Source organism: Rattus norvegicus, chromosome 7 (genome assembly GCF_021556685.1).
Source record: "Rattus norvegicus strain SHRSP/BbbUtx chromosome 7, alternate assembly SHRSP_T2T, whole genome shotgun sequence".
NCBI classification, from domain to species: domain Eukaryota; kingdom Metazoa; phylum Chordata; class Mammalia; order Rodentia; family Muridae; genus Rattus; species Rattus norvegicus.
The window spans coordinates 29,256,607-29,282,475 of record NC_141540.1 but is presented as its reverse complement, the minus strand read 5'-3'; the positions used below and the strand labels follow the sequence as shown (position 1 = coordinate 29,282,475).

Below are 25,869 nucleotides of genomic sequence, written 5' to 3'. Positions count from 1 at the left end.
AGGCAGTCTCCAAGCTCTCAGAACCAGACAGCTTATTGGGAAAATAGCTAGGGGTAACTGCAGTTCAAGTGTTCTTTTTTCTTTAGAGAGGTTTCCAGCGCCAGTCAACATCAAAGTCGCTTTGTCAACAGATGGTGGCCGCCAGGGCCTCCTGTAGCAGAGCATTGTAAATAGATGGAAGGGTTCACCTTGGGCCTCCTGTAGCAGAATATCAGGGAGGAGTAAAGACCACAAGAACTTTGCCATCTGGTCCAGGTAGAAGCCCCTTGTCCAACAAGGTCCAATATCCAACATGGTGTTCAAGGAGAATGGCCTTCCCTTGGTTGATAAGGAGGAAGGGCTCAAAGTGTTCTTCTAGTGCTGCATTAGCAACCCAGGGCCTCTTCAGAAAGCAAAGCTTCCCGTCTGTTAATATTTACTTTGTCTGCTGCCCTCCACAGAAGAAGGGGAAACTTCTCCCCTGTCAAGCTAGTGTTTGCACAAAGGGTCTACTGGCCCTCTCAGGTTGATGGGAAATCCATTCCGTTCAGTTAACCTGTGCCCTTAATGAGGTGGCAGCTTTCTCCATCCATCAGGGATGACAGTGGCAAGAACTCAAGCTTAAAATGATTTTCCCTGGAAACCTGGGAAAGGAAGAACAGACGCTCAAAGGATATAGCCTACCCTCAGAGAGTGACACATAACTTCGACTTTAGGGGTGACATTCTGGGGACAGCACCTGGAACCCAATTAGAGGAGAGCTGGCAAATATCAAGACATTTGTAGGGAGACAGCACCCTTCAGACCACAGGATGCTTACTAGCCTATTATATTTGGTTCACAGTCAATCACTAGCACACCTGGGGATATTTGTTATTCAGAAAAACACAACAAATTCTTCAGTTAAATGAAAAGAAATTGAGGTTCACTGTAGTATGGCGAAGCATGGACCAGAGGGCCTGCATTCTGAAGAGGTGTCTGGTTGCTGTCCCAAGGAGAACTGTGCTTGTAACCAAAAAAATCTGTCTGCCCTAACAGGGCTTTTGTCGTCTTTGCACGGCTACCTGGAACAGAGACACTGAAAATGATTTGCTAGGCCAGCAGAAAAAACAAGTCTACCTACTTGCTGTGCTGGTCACAGAGCTCTGACGGCTATGGCCCAGTCTGAAAAGAAAAAGTAAGTTACATCTAATATAAAATCAGGTCCTATGGCAAGTTGGGGAGGAAAGGGTTTATTCAGCTTACACTTCTACATTGCTTTTCATCACCAAAGGAAGTCAGGACTGGAACTCACACAGGGCAGGAACCTGGAAGCAGGAGCTGATGCAGAGGCCATGGAGGGGTGCTGCTTACTAACTTGCTTCCCCTGACTTGGTCAGCCTGCTTTCTTGTAGAACCCAAGACTACCAGCCCAGGGATGGCACCATCCATGATGGGCTGGTTCCTCCCACCCTTGATCGCTAATTGAGAAAATGCCTTACAGCTGGGTCTTATGGTGGCATTTCCACAACTGAGGCTCCTTTCTCTGTGATAACTCCAGCTTGTGTCATGTTGACACACAAAACCAGTCAGCACACTTCTCTCGTCTGGATACAAGGCTGAAAAGAAGGAAGGAGGAGGACTATGAGGAAGCACTGTCAATGTATAGCAGATCCATTCAAAGAATGTGGCTTAAATCAAGGTGTATTTAATCATCTCATGCAGCTCTGAGAGTCAGAAACCAGAGGCAGCTCAGAGATGACTCTGCTTATGTCTTCACATCAGGTCCCTGCCAATGGTCCCCACGTTCACATGACTGCTATGTGGAGACTTCAGTTCCTGTCCTATGAGTTACTCAAAGGGCTGCCCACAAGAGATGCAGCTGGCCTTTTTGAAGGAGGAAAGGAAAGGGAGTGAAGGAAAGAGGGAAGCATAACAAAACAGGCCAGACTGGCCAACACTTAACTATATCTCCCAGTTCCGGAAGCTAGAGACCAAGATGGCGGCCCCCAGAGGGGTCTTTTGACACCACAGAGGTGTCTTTGAGGCTCGGGCCTTGCTGGCATCATGTCTATTTCCTCACTGTGTCTGGCACAAATGTCCACATGTGTCCAAGTTTCCTTTTCTCATAAGGATATCAGGCACAAAGTTTTGGAAACTATCTTAATGGCTTCACTTTACCCCCTGTAAATACCTTATTTCCAGATACACTTCTTGAGGTAGCAGGGGTGTGGATTTTGAAGGGACACAATTTAGACCACAAAGAAAAACAACCCCAAGAAGGAAGACGTCTTTTTATCACACAGTCTTTGCGGGTGACACTATCCCTGCAGAACTCCCTTATCCATAAGCAAGACCCCAAGTCCAGCCCTTAAGTAAAAGGAGACAGTGAATGTCTGTCCATTACGGGGTGCAAGGAAACAGGGCCGTTCTGCCCATCAAGGAGTCATCAAGGAGTAGTGAGAATTTAAAAAACAGTTTACCAAAGAGGGAGCACAGAGCGGAGAATGCACTGCCATGGTTAAATGTGGCTGTGGGACACTGGTGGGGGACCATTCTCTCAGGGATAGATGACATCTCAAGACTTTCCATGGTGAGGGGAAAGGAAGCAAGTTTGCTCACCACCTCCTGTCTTCAGGCACTCAGCAGGAAGTGATGTGAACGTCCCTGGGGTCTGAGTGGCACCAACAAAGCACTAGCGAGGTCCCTTGGGGATAACACAGGAAACCAGGCAGGAGTGGTCCAAGGGTGGGCACGGGACCAGGCTCTGCATGGCAGCTGCTTGGGGCAGATGAAGGAAGGAGCTCCTGAAGTATTACAACACAAGGGCTGAGCATCTAAGGTACAGACTCTCGCAACAACTGACCTCCGTCACAACCTTACGGTGGGAGCTGTCTAGTGAAGCACGCATCCATGTTGCGAGAAAGTGGACCCTGCAGCTTCTCAGTGCCAGTCACTCCAGCCAGCACTGGCCACTCTGGTGACTATGAGACATACTGACACCCAAGACTATGGGGTATGGGGGAGGAGGTAGAAAGGCACTTTTTGGCTGTCCCTGTGTCCCATAGCTGTCCTCCATGTTGACAGGACTTGGCTGGGTGAGGCTTCTGTTGGCTCAAAGCTAATGGGTTTTGGTAAAGTCTGTTTGATCCGCCAGAAGAAAATGGAAGGGTGAGTCCCATCCTGTTCTTTGACACACTCTCCTTCTCTTCCTTCTTTTTCTTCTCCCTTCTCCTCTCTCTGTTCCTGCCCTCCTCTCCTCCCTTCCTCCCTCCCCTTCTCCTTTTTCTTCTTCCTTCTCCTCCTCTTCCAGCATTTTCTCCTCACCTTCTGTGTCTTGATTGGCTGGATCAATTACAGATGTTCTTGCTCATGATTTTAGAGACCTTTCTTGTCTTCCCCCTCTGAAGGGGCGTTTACGTTTTCATGGATCACCCTCCCGAAAGCGAGGCAATCCAAATAAAACTTTGTCTCTGAAGATACAGGGCATAAACGGGAAACAAATCTCTAGGCAACAAATATAATTTAAGGCCATTAAGTAATTTTGTAAGTGCTAATACAGCAAATGGTTCTACCAGCATCCCCATGTGCACTAGCCTCTGTTTCCTGCCAGGCACAATTCTAACTTCCTAAACACGCTATGACCGAAGAGGTAATTAATCTGCTGTTAAAGCGATCTAGCCCAAGTGTTGCCCTTAAAATAGCAACATTCACTCTGATTATCTGCAGCATCTCTTTATTTATTAACTGTCTGAAAGGTCCTGGAATTGTTCTGTATTCAACAATAACACATTTTGTTGCCGTCATTAATTATCTCACATTCTTCAAGGAAGGTTGGTCAATCTGCTCTAGCGAGCTGATAGAATTTCACTATACAGCACACAGACGCATCCTCAGGCTGAGCCCCATCTAGCTCGCTATCTCCTAATTGCAAATGCACGCTCAGGAATGAGTGATAAACGTGAGCAGCTTGCTCTGAAGGACCTGCCTGCCATTAACCATGCCCCTGGTTAATCCTATCACCTGCAGGGCTGTGGAAACATAGACCCTACAAACACAGTTGCCTTTGCTGAAGCAGGCAGTGGGTAACACATCAGCCCTTCCAATGGCCTGCTCCGAAACCACTAACAAACAGCGTGCAGACGCCCAGGGGAAATGGCACTCAAAGGTTCTATTGAAAGTTTCTCCTTGACAAAGTGTGGGCCCAGAGAAGGACAAGCTTGTGGTCAAGGCCTGAGCACAGGAACTGTCTGGCACATAGTAAAACAAAACATACTTGTCCACCAGGGGTCTCCAAGGGGCTGTCAGAACTCTTGAAAAGGAACCAGCAGGGCATCATATTCCCTCCCCAGATTGTCAGGTCTGGTGTGTGCCTCAGTGCCCAGGCTCTACCCTTGGCTTTGATGGGCAGCAAGGACTAACCACGGCATGTCCTTTCTGTGGTGTTTGACTCCCGGGGCTCATCTTCTGGCAGTCCTGATGGAGGCCCCGGTATGGTAACTAACCTGTCACCAATCTCCAAGGAGTCATAGCCACAAACTGCTTGAACAGGAAAACAGGAGCTCGTATCTCAACTGCAAGCATACAGAACAGACACTGTGTCGTGGTAATACCACAAGGCTTAGACACTGAAGTCCGTTTCTAATGACAAACTTCCTCTAGCAGGACCACACCTCCCAAGCCTCCCCAAACAGGGCCTCCAGCTGGGCTCCGAGTACTCAAATACAGGAACCTATGGGGAACATTCTCATCCAAACCGGTAGAGCAGCCAATAGGAACTTGTCTGTCTGACAGCCTGATGGTGTATTGTAAAGTCTAGGTGATACAACACTCCAGATTTAAATGACCATTCTACAACATTCTATGTAGCTTTACTAAGGTACTCAGGTAGCTGTAGACTTCATTAGGGTGGCATGGGAGCAATAATGTCCACCTAATCAGGTTGTGGGGCTTTAAAAGAACAGATATGATGATCAGCAAAGTGTTTTTGAGACCATGGGTCCAGTGTGATAGGCAGCTTTTCTGCTGACGGGCCTGTGATAACCAGGAAAACTTCTGGGCCTTGGTGTCTACATCTGGGAGATGGGGATGACAAGAACCTGTGTGTCTTTGGTTGCTGTACGGCTACACGAGTGAACAGAAGCAGAGTGCTAAGAGTAGGAGAGCCAGGAGCAGAGGGAAGCTCAACAAATATTAGCTAGGATCCCAAGCAGGGCCTGCTCCACCACAGGCCTCTGCTTGGCACTCAGCGAATGGCAATACTGTTAGTAAAGCTTGTGGTTGGTCGAGGGGAATGGAAAACTAAATAAGAACAGCAGCGGCAACGTTACTCTGAGCAAAAGCTGTACCTTGTGACCAAGGAAGTACTGCGGGGGTGAGGGGAGTCCATTCCCATGAACATTACAAATGAACTGAATTCCTCAGTCTCGGGGCAAGGGACAGACAGACAGAACCCAGTCTCAGGACAGGGAACACGCAGATAGAACATGATTAGCAAAGAATGAATAATAGGAAGCTCTCCTCCGTTCTGTCCCCCAAGTAAACAAGATATGCATGTCCCCGTTAACATGCCCCCAGGCTGAAAGATCATGCTCCTGGTTCCTGCAGCAGCCCAGCTAAAGATGTGTGCAGATGGTAGCCATGATGAAGTCTGTTCTCTCCCATCCGTTCCTCAACCTGCCTTTGGTAACCCTGCACATCTTGCCTTTCATTCTTGAAATACCTTTCAGGCTCTTTATTTGATGCTCCGGTCTTTTTGAAGTCGGCTTCTTTTGTATTTGTGGCCAGTGGACTTCCTGCACCCTTCCGTCTCTGCACGGTTTTGAAGCCAGTCCCAGGCAGTTTTATATCCATCGTCTTCCCCACTGACATTGTTAGCCAAGTGGTTGCCCGTGCAGGAAGGTTTCATTAAACGCTGGGCATGGTGGGCGTGTGTGTGTAAGTGTGCCTCTGGGGAGGCCAGCTGGAACCACGTGCCGAGAGTCTGTCTTCCAGCCACACAGAACAAGAAAAGAACCGGTACATAGGATGGGACCATTGCACAGAGCGTAAGAGGGAGATGAGGAATGTTCTGGGTTGACACAGTTGCCCCATGCCAAACATGTAACATCTATACCTGTTTGATACTCTATGGAATAGTGTGCAAAAGCTTATAGAAAAATCTGGAAGGCAGAGCACAGCGCCACCCAAAAACCAGTATAAATAAGTGCTCTGTTAGCGAACTCTGTCTGCACTTCAAAACCGTGAACCCTAACTTCCTCAAATATAAGTGAACATATATCGATGCATTTATATTTATTGTAAAATATAAACATTTGGAAAGCATCATTTATAATGATATCAGTATATAATAGGAAAGTTTATCTATGTCCATGTTTTAGACTGCTTGCATAGATATTCCACATCAAATGAAAATGAGTAAATATATATTTAATATACTTTTACAGAAAGCATAAGGGCATACATTTTGTTCGCTAGCTGGTTCAAGAAGTCCATGGAAGCTATTTCCATCTATGGTTTGGAGTCCTCCTTAGAGATTCTGATTTCATAGCCACATAGACTGATTCTCAACAAACACACAGAGAACATGGACACTAGCCAAACACTCGGAAGTATTTGAGAGTGTGCGAAGATGTTTCTTCTCTTAGTTGCTCGAAGATTGTCCGTAGTGGTATTCACTTCCCAAAAGCCCTGTAGAAAGGCTTTCCTGTGTGAAATTGAATTTTATCCAATCCCGATGCTTAGCATTAGCATGGATTTCAAGTTTGTAGAGGGAAACTATTCGCTGCCACAGACAGCGATCACAAGGCGCCTGGCTCTGTGCTAGGAACTCTATCTGCAGCACTGCGCTAGCCCTTCCCACTTTCCTCATGACTTGGTGTAACCAGGACTCCTCAGTTGAGTTGAAGAAAGGTATTTGGTTAGGTAAGGAATGTGTGGCTGAAAAGGTATTGGAACCCAGATGTTTTTGAGTCTTGAATCTGAGCTCTTTAAAGATTTATTTATTTATTATGATTAAGAATACCAGAATAGGGCACCAGATCTCATTATAGATGGTTGTGAGCCATCATGTGGTTACTGGGATTTGAACTCAGGACCTTTGGAAGAGCACACAGTGCTCTTAACTGCTGAGCCATCTCTCCAGCCCAAATCTGAGCTCCTTTAAACAACATCCACACCAAATATCATGTACAGTTTTACTGGGTTCCCTGCTACCCATTCAGGGCACTTACATTTCCTGAGCAGCTACAATGGTGGGACTATTCTAGGACACAGCAGCGATTGTGACAGAGAGGCTCTCAAGGCATTTATTTCTCCAAGACAGGAATCAGTAGGAGGCAGACAAATGCAAAAATAGTGATTACCTAAGTGTCTCATTCCTTAGTGCTAGAGAGAAAAAAAATAAAGCAAGAACGATGGAAAGGCAAAATGGGTTGAAGGGAGAGGCGGTCATCTTTCAACTGCAGAGGAATAGGCCTTGTTGAATAAAAGCTTAGAAAAGATGAAGAAATGAAGGCATCGTGGATCCTTCCCAAGGAACCTGCTCTTCATGCCAGGAGAACACCTCACACATGAGCCTTTTACGCCATTGTACTTTCCGAGAGGTAACCATGGATGGATGGAACAAAGATTAGAAGAGGTGGTTCTCCCAGCAGGGTCTTTGGACCAATAATATCAGCATCGTCACCTGGGGACCAGTTGAAGATGTACATTTGGAAGTCCTACTGCATCTGAAGACATGGATGGTGGAGTCAAGCTCAGTGTATTATGTGTTGTGTGTTTTGTGTGTGTAGGTCTGTGTGTGTTTGTGAGAGAGAGAGAGAGAGAGAGAGAGAGAGAGAGAGAGAGAGAGACTTTTATTTTTAAAAATTCCAGATCGTCACAAGTATTTGTAAAGATAGTATAGAGATTTCTCTCAACTCAGATTACCCCAATGTTAGTCATCTACCTAATCAAAATATATTTTTCTATACTCATAGATTAGCTTTGATACAACACTCCTAGCTAGACTGCAGATTACTCCAGAGTTAGTCATCTGGGGTGAACAAACTCTTAATGTCTACTAAAATTTAGGGAGCTTTAACTTGGGAGGAGATGACTTCAGGGAGGGGGGAATCTAGATCGTGTAGGCTTTAATAGGAAAACGTGAGCCCTCTGGTTTTTACCTCTGCGTGTAACCGGTTGGGGCCCAAAAGATCCTTTCCAATGTAGTCCGAGCTGACTGCACCTTGTTAATATTATAAAGGTTCTCCTCCAACTCTGATCCCAAGTCCCATACTCTGCTCCCTTCCCTCCCACACTTTGTGTTCACTCTTCATCTTGGCCTCTACCTCTGTCTCTACTAACTTTATTATTCTCTGGCCCATGCACCAACCCAACACGGTTGGTATCTTGTTTGATTCCTGCTCTATCCCCAGCGCTTGGCACTGGGCGAGGACTCAGACAAGATCTGTTGAAGGAAGGAGAGGGAGAGATACAAAATAAAACTGGGAAGAGGCAAGCTGTTTTGACATGTATCACGAAACACAGCCAAGGTGAGGGGTGGAGAGGAAGGAGGTGAAAGTGGGCAGAAGTCGATGTGGAGGTTGCAGAGGTCCAGCAGAAGCGACGAGAGTGCCTCTTCCCCAGGCAGCCCTGAGGCTTTCTGACTCACACATGCTGAATGAACAGACGATAACATCCTGGGCATCCGAAAAATCCTCTGCTTAAGACAAACTCTGGAGAGGACCTTTTGAAGATAAATCAATTTCTTATTTTAAGAAGGAAAAATAAACTCCTAATATTTGGTTATTTTAAAGGAATTCCCTGTGCACGTGCAAAATGACCAGCTTTTATTCTCTATTAAGACATGCATAGTCTATCATTACAGCCTTGATGTTTAACTTAGCATCAAAGGGAACAGGCCAAGGGGGCCAGACCTCAAGTTCGGGAATGTTAAACACTGCTCACAATATGCCCCAGACTTAAGATGTTTCATATGATTCTGAACAGTGTGGTTCACACAGGACAGCCTCTGTTCTTTATTCCAGAAACACAGGGAAGAACTGGGGGTTGGCAAGCTAACATTCATCTCAAATGTAACACGACACGTAAGGAGCGAAGAAATGTCACTGGGTCTGAAGTTCACAGCCTATTTTCTAACCCTAGGCTTAGACAAAGTTATTCAATGCCCTGGGCCTGGCTGTCATGTCTTAATCTCACACTAATCCTGCTTGGCACTCTATGCATTTATTAGAGGGGAGAACATCCCAGTCTTCGTTTTAGCAAAGACAACTGCTATTTGTTGTCAATGGCCTCGATCTCTAAAGGAATGATGGGAAGCCATGCTCTAAGAAATCATTTTGTTCTTGGAAAGGGTTTTTAAAAGTCCCCTTTGGCCATGTCGATGTAGAATGAGAAAGTCCCCATGACTCTGAAGAAAGGCTCAACAGGACAGTTTTTTGGCTTAGAAAAGGCCACTCCTTTCAATCTCTTCCAAATCTGTCTAAGGGCAAAAAATATTCTAAAAAGAAGACTGAGGAGTCTAAAGCCACTTCCTGGGGATTCACATGGACAGAGCCTCTCAGATGGATAGTAGTAGCCTCCACTGAGGGCAGCTAGCAGGAGAAGACCTTCCACGGAACAGAAGAAACCATGAACATATCCATCGGTATCATAGTGTAAAGGCCAGCCATTGTTGCTACTTGAACCTCTGAAGAGCCTACAAGGCTCCATTGTACATTCATGCATGTACATGTGCACATGTGCGTGTGCACGCACACACACACACACACACACACACACACACACACACACACACACAGAGTACTGTTTGCCCAATAAAAGGAATCCCTTGTCTATCACCTGCACACCTCAGAAGTTCTTCTAGGATCTATCCAAGAAAGGACCCAGAAGAAATCCAGCATCCCTGGCTGGATCCTGGACAACCAGGCTCTCAGCTTACCTGTCCCGCTTCGTTTCCTTTCTGGATCTCAGTGTTTCAACTTATGTCCTATTTTCTTCCTGGTTTCTAACACTCTGATAGCTTCTTTGCTGGGACATCCATTCCTCCTTCATAAAGTGATACCCATCTATTCACATTCTTCTCGAGACCCATATGCCAACTCACACTGACCCTCAAAACCTTCCTCAGCAGACAGTGCCTCCCAAGCAGCCCCATACTACAACCTGGACCTTTAATCTGACAAAGGATGGAGCCAAACTGCCAACACTGTGCAAATTCTATAGTGAACCCAACTGCAGTGCCCATAGCTCAGCTCTTGAAACTGCCCCAATTCATTGATTTTCCTCTATCCCTCACCCCTTTGCACCACTTCCCTGTGTAAGTTGATCTACGCAATGCACCTTCCAGACATGGAGTATTTCCCTTGCTAGAAGCGGGTTTCCTCCCACTCTTGTCTCCTAAGATGGCACCCACCATATCCTGCAACTATAGTCTGAGTGGTGATTTTCTTTAGGGTGCTTGGGAGAGTAGCAGTAATAAGACCATTTGCTCTCACAGCAGAACCACTAGACCAAGGGGATGTGGCTGCACAAAAGGTCACCGAGTAGTCTGGGCAGAAGAAATGGCCTCAGGGGGAGAGAATCTGCCAAGCAGCTGACCAGTGAAATCTAAATTGGCAGCAAGACCCAGTCCTCATTTCAAAGGGGAAATTAAAACCAGGCTTTCTGGGAGGGTAGGTCCTAGTCAGAAGGGAGGTGATGCCTGAAACCATGGCAACGTGCAAACACTAGCTTTTCCTCTCTCCTCTTTTCCTCCCCAGTGGCCTACTTCCAAACACCCCTCCTACACTCATATATTTTAGGGAGAGGTGTCATAAGAAGATGAAGACATCGGGTCAGTCCCTGTGAAAATCCAAAGGGATGGGGTGCTTCCACCAGAGAAAACACTGGAAAGAAAAGCCATTAGTGACTTCCATAAGCAGAGATTCATATAATAAACACAGAGGCAAGGTCAGGTCTTCCCAGACTGAAGGGATGTAGATTCTTCTAGAAGGATTGGAAATTCAAAATCAAGTTACATAAAAATAGTCAATGATATCTTCCATTTGTGGGGAGGGTTGAGTTTGTTATGGTTTTGCATACATCGTCCTGTGATAGCAACCACTGTCTCCGTTTAACAGGGAATAAGATGAATCCCTAGCCATTCTTGTGATATATTTTAGAGGTACAGAGTCTCAGCAGAGCCATCCTTCATCAGGACTTACTGATGGAGTGAACACCCTGCATTCCTGTACTGATCACGCAAGAGAAGTTTCCTGAGTCTGAGTTCTGGCTGTCCTGTTTTATCAGATACACTGTGTTCCTTCTGGAGGAGCCTAACTCTTCCCATCATCAAACCCGGGTTCACTGAAGCACTGTGAGCCCGAGGAACCACGTGAATGGTTCGACCTGTTGGAGAGAAAGGGTCTCACAAAGTTCATCTTCAAACTGCATAGGTAAAGGTAGTGTATAGACCAGAAGGAGAAAGGGTGGTAGCAAGTGTTCTGAAGATCCAGCAAAGCAGTGTTTTAGAACTGGGGCTCTGTGATGGAGACAGTAGTAAGCTACAGGGCTTGGACCTGTTAACCAACATTTCCTATCACTATAACTTCCAAATTAAGATGGTCTTTAGAAATGTACCTTACTCTTTAGGCTGGATAGAAACTTTAGATGTTTATACTTTTTACCACTTTATTAAGCACTGTGCCTGTTGGTTGTAATCTCATTAAAGGGTAATTTGATTATTTTCTTCTCTGTCAATGCATATTTCTCAGGGAAAACAGCTCGACCAGACCATCTTTGTATTTTCTAATCTAGTCTGAACTGTAATGAGGAGATCATAGCCTAAAGTCTTTAAAATAACCTATGTTTTGGTATGTGCATGGTAGGTATACCTTTATGTATGCTTGATTTCATGCGTTGGCACACATGTATGAATGAGTACATATGGAAGCCAGAGGTTGGGCTCAGGTGCTTTCGTCTAGTACTTTCCACCTTACCAGTTCAGCTAGTATGCCTAGAGAGCTTATTCTGCAGATCCTTGTCTCCACCTCTTGAATTCTGGGATTACAGCAGGGCTACCTTAAACAGTTGGTATTTATGTGGGTGCTGGGGATCTGAACTATGGTCTTATGCTTGCATGCTATCTGTGCAATCTCCTCAGCCCAGTTGTAGCTTGACCTTGGCTACTTTGTGGGTGCCTTTTCCTCGAGCCCCTTTATGCCCCTCTTCTTCCCTTTCAACCCCCTAATACTAGATAGGACCAAAAAAAAAAAAGAATAGAGGGGAAAGGGGGCAACAATATTGTTAGACTACTTCCTGCTAATTAGGAACATCAATTTCCTTGGACAAGTTTGATCTTTGTCATCAGGATAACTAATTTCTTCTTCTCATTTCTTTGCACATGACCACTTGACAAATAGCACCCAACAGCACCCAACAACATCCAACAGCCCCCAACAGCACAAACAGCACCCAACAACATCTAACAGCATCCAACATTACCCAACAGCATCCAACAGAATCCAACAGCAACCAACAGCATGCTATAGCAACTAACAGCAGTCAATAGTAACCAACAACATCCAACAGCACCCAACAGCATCCAATAGCAACCAACAGCATCCAACAGCACCCAACAGCATCCAATAGCAACCAACAGCATCCAACAGCACCCAACAGCATCCATCAGCAGCCAACAGCATCCAGCAGCACCCAACAGCATCCAATAGTAACCAACAGCATCCAACAGCAACCAACAGCATCCAATAGTAACCAACAGCATCCAACAACAACCAACAGCATCCAATAGCAACCAACAGCATCCAACAGCACCCAACAGCATCCATCAGCAGCCAACAGCATCCAGCAGCACCCAACAGCATCCAATAGTAACCAACAGCATCCAACAGCAACCAACAGCATGCTATAGCAACTAACAGCAGTCAATAGTAACCAACAGCATCCAACAGCACCCAACAGCACCCAACAGCATCCAATAGCAACCAACAGCATCCAACAGCACCCAACAGCATCCAATAGCAACCAACAGCATCCAACAGCACCCAACAGCATCCAATAGCAACCAACAGCATCCAATAGTAACCAACAGCATCCAGCAGCACCCAACAGCATCCAATAGTAACCAACAGCATCCAGCAGCAACCAACAGCATCCATCAGCAGCCAACAGCATCCAATGACACCCAACAGCACCCAACAGCAACCAACAGCATCTAACCACCCACCAGCCAACTGACCACTCCCTAACTCTTGGGGTGCTAGCATTTTTATATCCTCTGAAAAATCCCTAGAATTCCAAACATCACAAAATCACAGAAACTATCTGAAGCTGGAAAAATGATGTGCCCTATTGGAGCATGAGGCAAATTATAGTCAGCTGTTGTGGACAAGCTGAAACAGCCCCATATCCCACACCTGGGATTAACACACACACACAAAAAAATAGCCCCATAATATTTGTGTTCTTAGGGGCTGGGGATTTAGCTCAGTGGTAGAGCGCTTACCTAGGAAGCGCAAGGCCCTGGGTTCGGTCCCCAGCTCCGAAAAAAAGAACCAAAAAAAAAAATATTTGTGTTCTTAAAGAAACCAAAATTCTCACTACACCCAATATTGTTTGAAATGATTCCCACAGAAAAGTGTGAAAAGAGCAAGGATAATAGAAGTAGCAAAGTTTTATTTCTTGAGAAAAATCAAATAGGAGCACACAACTAGTCAGTATAGAACCGAGACTGAAGGTAGTCTCTCACCTGAACTAATATGAACCACAGGACTCCTCAGCTTCAGCTAAAACATACAAAAATGTACTCCCCAAATGAGCTGAGGGTCTTTCTGGCTTTAAAAGTCTATGCTGGGAGATTTTCATTACAGTCAAGACGCAGTAGCAAGAACTGATTCATTCTTTATCAGAGACAATGAAAACCATCAGACAAGATGCACAGAATAATGATATTTTGGAAAAATGGGCATCCATCAATGAAGGCATGATTAAAAGCACAGAGGGTGAGTGTAGAGGGCCGCAATAACATTCACCACCACAAGATGGCGCTGGCTTCCACTGCGCCCCACGTGGAAGGCCGAGATAGTTTCGCCATTACGAGATGGCACTGGCCTCCGTCGCGCCAGCCGACTTCCTTTCAGGAAGTTAACTGTGTGCGCGTGTGCAAGAGTGTCTTCGTGCCAGGTCTTTGCCCACTCCGGGGCGTGCCTAATGAGATCATGGGTAAGCAACCAATCAGGTGTGGATGCGCCGCGCTAGGGTGTATATAAGCTGCACCATGCTGGCGTCCCGGCGCCCTCTCTATTATTAATAAATAATAAGCATTTTGGCTACAGAAGGATTCGTGTGTTCCCGCGTATTCTTGCTGGCGAGAGGTCACGCGGGACAGGTGAGCTAATGACATTCTTAGCTTTCACAACCAGACTTGGAATAGAAAAGGGACAGGCCATGAGGGTCCAGCAAATCTCCTCAGTGGAACAGAACTAAAGATTCAATGATATGAAGGCCTTTAGAGTTAGAGGGCAGCATTGGGGAGGCAGTGCGATGCTGAGGAAGAGATCAGAGCTCTGCAGAGAGCTCTACTATTCGACAGCCTTCTGGGCAGTGTGAGTGTGAAGAAGCTCTGAGACCAGATAGAGAACTATCATGAGAGAGACTGTGTATTTACTGACAGGAAATACCATCTATTTCTGAGATTACATCTGGAAATTTTCTCAAGTCACAGGGCATGTAGAGTGTTGAGAGGTTCTTGCTACAGGACCAGAGAATAGTACACCCAAGATTAATGTTCTAACCCCACCCACCAGACCTTCAAAGTACAATCTGGAGGGCCAGGGCTATTTCTCAGTAACTTGACTGTGTTCCGGAACAAAGCACAGGAACACTTACAGGAATTAAAAAACACTGAGTAATCGCAAAATTGGCATGGCCTTCTATCCAATTAAGGATTAGCAGACACTCAAAGAAGCTGGAAAGTTTGATGCATAGTAGAGCATTCAGTTCAGCGAGAGACCCTGTCTCAAAGAAATAAGGCAGACAGCATTGGAGAGTTTGATATGAAGACACCTAATACTCTCCTCTGGTCTCCACATGCACATAGATGGGTGCATGCCCCTGTACACTCATATGTGTGTAACACACACTCTCACACATATACATATAGACTCACACACAATAACAAATAGAATATAGTTATATCTAAAATAATGAAGTATTGATGCATATCTTGGATGAAAATATCTTCGTGGAAGAAACAGCACATGTCATATGATTTAATTTACAGGAAACATCCAGAACATGTAAAGCAGTTGAAATGGAAAGTTGAATTAGTGGTTGCCAAGGGAGGTTGGGGAGGAAGAAATAGAAAGTAGTGCCCACTCAATACAAGCTTTATTTTGGGAGGGGGAGGGTAATAAACCTATGTTCTCAAATTCTATTGTAGCAGTGTTTAAAAAACCCTGTGATGATACTGAACACTGCTGCACTGACTACTCTAGGAGTGGAGGATAGGGAAGAATACATTAACAGTGTTGTTTTATTGTTTGAAAAGAAAAGAAACAAACACTTTTGAAAATATACAAAATACGACAGGAATTCATCAGCAATAAAGCTAACCCGGATGGGCCTGTTAAAGGAAGTGACTTTCAGATGGGGGGCGGGATAATGAGATGGAAAGACCCACGTGCCCAGGGGATTGGAGAGCAGAGCATTGGGCATGGTGGCTGCAGGAACAGTGGCACAAACAGCCACCCTTGTCAGTCATCTTTCACAAGTGTGTATCAGCGGCTGCTCATCGTACGCCTGAGAACAGAATCTGAGATGGACACGGAGGGAAGGAGTAACATCCAAGGAGAAAGTTCTCTTCCATCACACATGAGAAAGGACTTGGCCAGATACCAATGGGACTGCAGAAGAACTTGTTTTCTCAAGCTCAAGTTCAATGAAAAGCAATGTCAGCAGCTCACTGACATCTTTGTGTGTAAACTTGACTTGGTGTTTAAAAATAAATGGAAGAGAAAAGTGTTATTCTAAGACTGTAGCTCCATTGGGGTTGATGTAGGTAGTTATTTAGAGCAGTTCGGGTAGGGGAAGCATCTAATTGTGTCTAACTGTTCTCACGTCCCTCCGTGGTGCTTGGCGTGTGAAGACGCATGCAAGCATTCAGGGCTAGCATTATAAGTCACGAGATGTGTTGATGACTTGGTCCGCCTGATGTGATGCGAAACCACCTTTTTTTTTTCTTTCCATTTTCACCCAAATTAAGAGCTTCAGCCTCATTATGAGATAGGTCTAGCAAACTCAATCTGAGAGACACTAACCACTCTACACTGCTCCAAATCGGCAAAGTCATGAAGGGAACGGGAAAATGAATGCTATGTTGAAAAAGGAAGGGGATGTTCTGAAGGTGGCTAAACTTCAGTTCGATCTGAAACTTCACTAATCAGTTGGTTCTGACATCAATCTAGTTTCTAAATTTTCATTTTATTTATTACTACTCTGTGTGAGTTTCAGTTTGTATGTAAAGGACAGACAGACAGACAGAGAGAGACAGAGAGATGGACAGAGAGAAAGAGCAAGAGTGAGAGAGAGTGAGCAAGACAGACAGACAGACAGATAGACAGAGAGACAAAGCAAGAGTGAGCAAATAAAGAAGAACAAGACAGTGAGTGAGCAAGGAGTGACAGAAAGAGAGAGAGAGAGAGAGAGAGAGAGAGAGAGAGAGAGAGAGAGAGAGAGAGGAGAACAACTCCCAGGAACTGCAGGAACTGGTTTTCTCTTGGCTCTGGGGCTCAAACTCAGGTCAGTAGGCGTGGCCAATAAGCACCTTTACCCACTATGGCATCATATAACCCCAATTTCTTGTTTTTTTAATAATTTAATAATTATATAGACATAAGATGTTTGATGAGGAATATATCAAACTCCATGTTTAAATTTTAATGACTCAAACACATTTCTCAAGCCTGGTAAGATATTGCACAAGCATGAAGACCTGAGTTCAAATCCCCAATCCCCCAAGCCAGGTGTGGCCGTGTGGATGTGCCTGTAACCTCACTGATGTAAAGAACTAGACAGGCTCACTGGGACTTCCTGGCTACTTAGCTAGCTCCAGGTTCCGAGAGAGACTCTGCCTCAATAGAGTGGGAAAACAGGATGCCCAGTATCCTAATCTGGCTTCCACACACATAACTGGAAGCATGTACCCCTCCACATACATATACGTGCATATGCGTTCCCTACCACACACATGCAAATAAATACTTTCTCTAGGACTAGGTTTTTTAAATCTGTACTATTTATCAAGAATTTAGGTAGTTTAATCACATGGATCAGAGTCTACAAACAAAAAAAATTCACCTTCACTGAGGTCATGCAATGATATTAATTCCTGCACACTAGGCTGCTGTAGGAGTTAAAAATCACCATGAGTGTCACTTGCCCAAGACAGACTAAGGTAGGTCCTCAGTGATGGATAGGTCACCTTCTTTTACAACCAACCCTTACCCAAAATGCACTAGGAGAACAGTGTGCCTTGTAAACCAGTTCTCATTCTTATTAATTTATCCTTTCAGGAAGAATTATCTTAGCATCTAGTAATAACCACTTGCCCATTCAGCACCTTTACAAGATTCTCTTGCAGTTTTCACATTTAGTTCTTCTGAGCCAAGAGTTAGCAAACGTAGTTTTCACGGGACCACACAGCAGCTACGTCAGTCTTTGCAGGCCACAGGCTCTATTATTGAATGAGGCAGGTCCTCTGGAGAAAGAGATCCAAACAGAAAAGATCCAGTGTATAAAAGAGGACTCACTAGATGTGAGTGTGTATACAACAGGGGCCAAGTTGTTGAACATGTAGAGAATCTGAAAACATACCAAATGCATGGCCTTGGCAGTTTCCAGTTGGCATTGGAGTCTGAACAATTCCTAAGGAGGTGCTTGTCTTTGGTTCACTGTGGCAGGCTGTTGGTACGCGTGGTGGAACTCAGGGGTAGTGTTTCCCAGCCCAGAGAGACAGACAAGGCTGTTTCCTCCATAGGCTCTCTGTTGGAAGTTACTGCCTGCTCTGAGGTCACCTCAGTTAAGCTTTTCTAGAACTTTCCTTCTAGACCTACCCAGAGCCTTGTCTTTAGTTGACTCTAGAGTCCAGACCCATCAAGTTGACAATCAAGATTTATCATTATACATGTTACCTCAGTTTTCTTGGTTCAATTCAAAAGCAGTTGTGGAAAACCCAGAATCAAATGGTTATGTTCTGATAGAATGTTGTATATTGAATATTTGTAGGGGGCAAATTTGGCCCATGGGTCATAGTTTCCTGATCCTGCCCGGCATAAACAGAAATAAAAATAAAAACAAAAAACAAAAAACTGGAAAAATGCATAACTACTCTGTCTAATACAGAAATGAATCTGACCTTCAAAATGACTTTCTCCAAGACTGAAACCAAAAAGACTGAGTTTTCAAATTGGTTAAATAATTTATCATTCATGGGTGCTCCAGAATTTTATATTCTCAGATCACCACCTGCCTTTAAATTTTCTTTTTTAGCCATAAAAATATGTAAGAAGGGGCTGGAGAGATGGTTCAATGGTTTAGCGCACTGGATGCTCTTCCAGAAGACCTGGGTTCAATTCCCAGCACCCACATGGCAGCTAAGGACTCTCTACAACTCCAGTTCTAGGAGTGCCTTTTCTGGCTTCCATGGGCACCAGTCGCACACATGATCCCCAGACATATATGCAGGCAAAAACATATAAGCATAAAATAAAATAAATGCATCTTTTTTCTTTTTGTCTTTGAGGCAAGTTCTCAGCATGTAGCTGGCCTGGAGCTTACCATGTAGACCAGGCTGGTCTTGAACTTACAGGGATCTGCTGGCCTCTGCCTCTGCATCCCGAGCGCTGGATTGAAGGCATGAACCATTATGCCCAGCATAAAACAAACAACTCTTTTTAAAAATAAAATAACTGGGAAGACTTAAACAGTCTGTGGAGGCATGCCTACAAGCAGAAGCTGCCCCCAGAAGACCTCCCTGACCTGTGACCCTCTCTTGGACTGCAACTAGACATCCGTGACTTCTCTTTGTTCTTAGATGCTCTGTTTTGAATGTGGTTCGGAAAACCACAATTACAGATTCCAAATGAGCCTGGGCAGCTTTGTTTTTGAAAGATGCTGTTGCCTGGGATGTGCAAAGTTTCTGGAAATGAGTCGAAGGCAACAACCAGCAATCAGGAGTCTAAGTTGCCCCCAGACAAGAGGGGAGGCCAGTTTCTAAAATCTGTCTTGGTGGTACCCATACTTGACCCCTGGAAGAGTACAAAATACTCTTCCAACACAACAGGGTACCAACCTCTATTTCCAAGCTGTGGATCATTATGATTAAAGCTGATCTCTGATGACACCTCCAACAGGTAGCATCTACTCCTGTGAATTTTGGCCTTTTCTTTTCTGAGTGAGCTGGAACCTGAACGGTTTCATAGCCCTTTAGTTTCTCCGATGCCTTCTGAACAAATTTGCCATAGCCTGTGGCAAGTCATAGGAACTGCTAAATTAAAAGCCTGACATTACATCTTAAAATACAGCCCTGAAGTCCAACAAGGCCAAGCCTCTCACTTTTGCCTACGTTATTTGTTCTTTGGAACATATGTCTTTGAACACTTCCTTTAGTGCTCTATGGTCTGGAAGCCGGTCATCCACCTCTACCCTGCATTCAGACATCTGCCTTTTTACAGAATTGATTCATCAGTGAGCAGGTCATTCAGCACAGTATGGAATCCCTTCTTCACTTGCTATTATCTGTTTCATAGGAGTGACTTACACCATGGTGGTAGAAACATCTTGGAAAAAACGAATGCAACTTCAGATTGCTACCAAGCTACTTTCTGCAGGCTAAGGTCCCATCTCACTTGCACAGTTGGAGCCAGAATCCTCTCTTGTAATGCAAAAGTAAGATTTACCCTGGGCTGGAAGCACAGCACCATGTAGACATTATCACCAAGAGTTCCTGTCCACACAGGGAATAGAAAGTTTAACTAAGATGTCACCTGAAAGGAAGACAAAGGGCTGCAGTTTTCAGATGCTATTTCACAAGATCTTAGTCATTCCATGCAGAATCTAGGATCCCCTCCCCCCCACTACTTTATTTGACAGCCAACTAACAGTAGCTTAAACAAACAGTGACAGGAAGAGCGGACAGTTTAGGACAATGGCACCTCTGTTTGGTGACACTCTAAGAAAGACCTTTCTTCCCTCTGAAAAGGATTTAGTCGGTTAGTTTTCCACTTCAAAGTGGCAGTTCAGATGTTGTAGCTCTAGGCCTTGAATCCATGTTCCAAGTTCAAACAAGGAAAAGAAGGAAAGAAAGAAAGAAAGAAAGAAAGAAAGAAAGAAAGAAAGAACGAACAAAAGAAAGAAAGAACAAAAGAAAGAAAGAACAAAAGAAAGAAAGTGAGAAAGAGAAAGAAAGAAAGAGAGAGAAAGAGAGAGGAAAAAAGAAAGAAAGAAAGAAAGAGAAAGAAAGAAAGAGAGAAAGAAAGAGAGGAAGATGTGAGTTATTTTAGTTTCCAATTGCTGTGGTTAAATACCCTGATAAAAACAACTTAAGGTAGAAATGTTTAACACATGGTTCCAAGTCACAATCCACAGAAAGTCATAACAGCAGGACTTTGGGGGAATTAGTCATATTGTACCCATAAACAGTTAATAAAGAGAAATTCATGCATGCATGGTTGTACTCAGCTTACTTTCTCCAATCTTACAAAGTTCAGGATCCCCTGCCTAGGGAGTGGTGCTACCTACAGTAGGCATGACTTTCCCACTCCAACTAACATAATTAAGATAATCCCCCCCAGAAATGCCCATGGGCTAATCTGATCTTTAAAAAAATCCCTCATTGAGACTTTTCTCAGGTGATTCTAGATTCCATCAAGTTGACAAAACTAATGCTCATATCTCCACCCCTGTCAACTGGACAAACATAAACAGCCATTTCAGAGCCATAACTTTCTACTTACTGTCCCCCGAGTCTTGTGTTTAGCTCATAATGTAAAATATAGTTCAACTTTAAAAGTCCTTACAGTCTTTAAAAGCTCTAACGTTTTAGAAGCTCAAAGTTTTTCTAAACTATGAGCTCCTATTTAAAAACAAGTTACACATCTGAAACATCATAATGGTACCATTATGCATGGTACCATGCCTGTATTTGGACATGGAAAAACAAGGATGGAGCTAGAGAGATGGCTCAGTGGTTATAAGTACTATGCTGCTCTTGCAGTTTGGTTCCCGGAATCCATTCTAGAAAGTGTACAACTTCATGTAACTCCAGATCCAGGGACTCGACACCCTCTTCAGAATTCTCTCACATCTGCTCCAGCACTTACAGGTTCAGAAACCTGCATGCACACACACACACACACACACACACACACACACACACACACACACACACACACGTGATTAAAAAATAAATCTTGGGAGAGAAAAGAAGAACAGAATGTTATAACTAGGGCTCCTGTTGCCTTGACACAACATTCTGACCAAAAGCAACTTGGAAAGGAAAAGATTGACTTCATCTTACAAACTCATCGTTCATTACCAAGTGAAGTTGGGCAGAAACTCAAGGCAAGAACCTGGAAGCAGGAACTGAAGAAGAATTTATTACCTTACTTTCTATGGTTCCCTCAGTCTGCTCTCTTATGCTATTTAGTATCATTACCCAGGAACGGCATTTCTCACAGTGACCTGGGCTCTTCCACATCCATCAATCGAGGCAATTCCCGCAGGACTGCCTACAGGCCAGTCTTAATTGTGACTTTCTTGTTATAAATACGATTCCCTCTTCATAGAAATGTCTAGCCTTAGATATGTCAAGTTGACAAAACCAACCAGCATAATTGATCCCTTATCGACTTGACACATAAACAAGTCACTATTAAACCATTACCTTTCGGATTGAAGAAGCTGAAGGGGTTTGAAACCCCATAAGAACAACAATACCAACCAACCAGAGCTCCCAAGGACTAAACCACCAACCAAAGAGTACACATGGACAGACCCATGACTCCAGCTGCATATGTAGCAGAGGATGGCCTTGTTGGGCACCAATGAGAGGAGAAGCCCTTAGTCCTGCCAAGGCAGGACTCCCCAGTGTAGGGGAATATCAGGGCAGGGAGGTGGGAAGGGGTGGGTGGTTGAATGGGGGAAAGGGGATAACATTTACATTTGCCGTGTAAATAAAAAACATCCAATAGAAAAATAAGCTTTCCTTTCTTGTTCATTCCCAAGAACTATAAAGCATGTTCTAACATTTAAGAGTCCCATAGTCTTTAAAAATTTAAACACTTTCAAAATCGAGTCTCTTTAAAATATCTAATGTCTCTTTCAAAGTTCAAAGCTTTTCTAAAATGTTTAAAAAGCCCTCCAAAAATGCTCAAAGTTTCTCGAAAATATCTAAAGACTCTATAATGTTCGGAGTCTCTTGTCTTAGTTACTTTTTCTATTGCTGTGATAAGGTACCATAATGAAGTCAGCTTATAGAAGAGTCTTTTGGGGGCATACAGTTTTAGGAGTAGAGTCCATGACCATCATAGTAGGGAGCATGGCAGCAGGCAGATAGGAATGACAAGGGAGCAATAATAGCTAAACATTCACATCTTGAACACAATGGTGTGAGTCCTTTGAAACCTCAAAGCCTGCCCCTAGTAACACACCTCCTTCAACACGTCCACACCTCCTGATCCTTCCCAAAGAATTCTACCAACTGGGAATGAAGCATTCAAATATATGATTCTATGGGGCGGGGGTGTGAGAGGGGAATCATTCTGATCAAGTCACCAGATTTTTCAACTGTGGGCTTCTAGAAAATAAAACAAAAAAACGAGTTAAATAATTTCTTACTTCAAGAAGGAAGAACCAGGACACAATCACAGTCGGATCAAAGCAAAACCAACATCCAGCACCGTTACTTAAATCCTATGGCTGAACATTCTGTATCTGAAATATGTTCATAAACTTCTGGGCTTCAAAGTGCCTGATTAGTTCCGCTTCTTGGGCTCTGCTACTCACAGCCCACAGAGTGGCATCTCATAGGCCAGTTCCACTCCACAGCTATTTGCTGTCCGTGATGGTTGTCTTAGTTAGGGTTACTGTTGTGATAATAGACCACAATCAAAAGCGACTTGGGGAGGGAAAGGATTTATTTTTTTCACAGGTTTATATAACAGCTCATCATCCAAAGCAGTGAGGGCAGGAACTAAAACAGGGCAAGAACCTGGAGGCAGGAGCTGATGCAGAAGCCATGGAGGGGTGCTGCTTACTGGCTTGCTCCTCATAGTTTGTTCAACCTGCTTTCTTAAAGGACCACTAGCTCAGGGATGGTACCACCCACACTGTGCTGGGTCTTCCCCCATCGATCACTAATTAAGAAAATGTCCTAGAAGCTTGCCTACAGTCTGTTCTTATGGGGAGCATTTTCTCAATTGAGGTTTCCTCCTCTCAAATGACTTTAGTGTGTGTCAAGTTGACATTAGACTATCCAGCACAGGTGGCAATTTCTAATATGCTGTGGTCTCCATCGCAAACTCGTTGTACCTTCACCAATAGCTTCTCTCAGACTCTTTAGGGGACTCTGATTCCGACACATGGTGCCAAGCCTCAACTTCTTTCAATGATTCCTTCAATCTTGGGAGTTTTACTACAACTGAGGCTATATATTCATCAATGGCCTCTTCTTTTTCTTTCTCCCAGTGCCAAGCTCCAGCTTCTCTCCATGACCCCTTCATGCCTTCAAAAACAGCCCTACCTGGGAATTTCTTACACATGGCCAAATTCAATTGCCAGCACAAAGTGCAACCTTGACCACCCCTGGACCACAGCTTCTGTGTGCTGACCCTGAAAAAGCACTTCAGAGGATTTCACTTCCATGCTCTTGATCTCTTCTTAACCACAGCACATATCTCAGTTCCAGCAAAGCAAAGGTCTCAGTTTAGTGGTTCTGACTCTGTACCAAGTGACCATGGATGCTTAATTCAAAATGCCATGTAAATTGCCTTTGCCTTCAAAACCAGTGCCATATACACAACACTGACTTTTGCTGTCAATGGAGATGTAGCCTTGCCCCTTGGGACCACAGCTGTATCTGCTTCTGTGTGCTGACCCTAGGGAAATACTTTCTTAGGTAATTGGTCCTGAGGAGAAAAGAACGCCTTAAGCTTTAATTTTTCTGTAGATAAATTTTGATCTTTATAATATAGAGTATATTCCATAGGGTAGGGCTTTGTTCTCAGGATATTTCCCCCATCCCATTGTACCTCAGGTGATTTCTCTACAATGGTGCTGCTCTCTGTCAATTACAGGTCACTTTCAACGTGAGACTGAATAATAACTAGCCTTGGGATTTCTTCTCCTACTCAAAAATCAGTTCATCACCTTCAAACAACCCAACACAAGATGTCAGGACATATACCGATTGCAGCCAGATTCTTGGGTAAAATATCATATAAGTATCCCCATTAGGGTTCCTGATAAAGTCTGGTCTTCTTTAAACCCTTATGAGCCAGGTCTCTACTGTTTGCATCAGTCCACCAAGCTTCCACTAGGAAGGCTTCTTACACTTTGTTCCCAGCATTCAGTGGCTTTACTATCCCAGTGTACCAAAGTTCTCCACATTCTTCTAATAAAAAAAGTACCAGTGGTTTAAAATCCACATGAGCAGTTTTATCATAGCAACAACCCATTCACAAGACTAACTTCTGTTCTCATTTTATTTCCTGTTGCTAGGATAAAAAGTTCCTGACAAAACCAACTTTGGGAAGAAAGGGTTTACTTAAGCTCACAGTCCCAATTATATAGTGCACAAAAAAAGTCACAACATCAGGAGCTTAAGGGGATTAATCACAGCACATTTATGGTCAGGAAGAGAGTGGTGAATGAATACACGGTTGAGCTCTGCTTGCGTTTCTACTCTTAAACAGTTTAGAATGCACTTTCTAGGGAATGGTGCCATCCATAGTGGGCGACATTGTCATCTCAAAAAAATATAATTAAGGTACTCACAAAACAACCATATTGTTTCAGTCACTGTTCTATTGCTGTGAACAGACACCATAACCAAGGCAACTATTATAAAGGAAAGCATTTAATTTGGGGCTTGCTTGTAGTTTCAGGAGCTTAGTCTGTTATCCTGGCAGGGAGCATAGTGGCAGGAAGGTGTGGTGTTGGAGAAGTAGCTAAGAGCTACATTCTGACCTATAGACCAAGAGTAGACCTATAGACTTCTCAAATAGTGCTACTTTGTGGTGACTAAGTATTCAAATGAGCCTATGGGGGCCATTCTTATTCAAACCACCATATTAAATAATCTATATATTCTCTCATTGAGACTTTCTTCCCAAATGGTTATAAAATGTGTCAAGTCAATAATTAAAACTACCATGGGGCTAAACAAAGAAAACCTTCCAAAACAACATATTCCTTGTATCAGGCAAAGCTTTCTGGGGGTCTCCTAATACCCACAACATGTACATAAGAACTTCCCCCTTTTTATATGTATATATGAGTGAATGTGGAATACATACATACATATATACATACATATATATATAATGTATATACAAGTGTGTGTGTGTGTGTGTGTGTGTGTGTGTGTGTGTGTGTGGTTGTACACATCCATGTGTGTGTACAGAGTCCAAGGAGGACAATGGGTGCCTCCTGATCTAACACTCTCCTCTTTATTCCTTTGAGACATGGCCACTCACTGAACCTGTAGCTAGGTTCATGGCAAGCTAGTCCCCCTACCAAATTTACTTTCTCTGTTCTTCCTGAAGTGCTGAGGTTACAGGTGTGTGTGTGTGTGTGTGTGTGTGTGTGAGAGAGAGAGAGAGAGAGAGAGAGAGAGAGAGAGAGAGAGAGAGA

The 25,869-nt window shown here is 44.1% G+C and overlaps 1 long non-coding RNA gene across 2 annotated transcripts in view; it reads right to left on the bottom strand.

The window, feature by feature from the left end:
- LOC120093543 (uncharacterized) overlaps positions 1-25,869 on the bottom strand; it is an 86,249-nt gene that overhangs the window by 21,244 nt on the left and 39,136 nt on the right. Inside the window, exon 2 of one of the 2 annotated variants that reach the window (XR_015625184.1) lies at positions 17,579-17,716. The exons of the other annotated variant lie outside the window; for it this stretch is intronic. This is a non-coding gene — a long non-coding RNA (uncharacterized LOC120093543). The remainder of the gene's footprint in view (positions 1-17,578; positions 17,717-25,869) is intronic. 2 annotated transcript variants of the gene reach the window in all.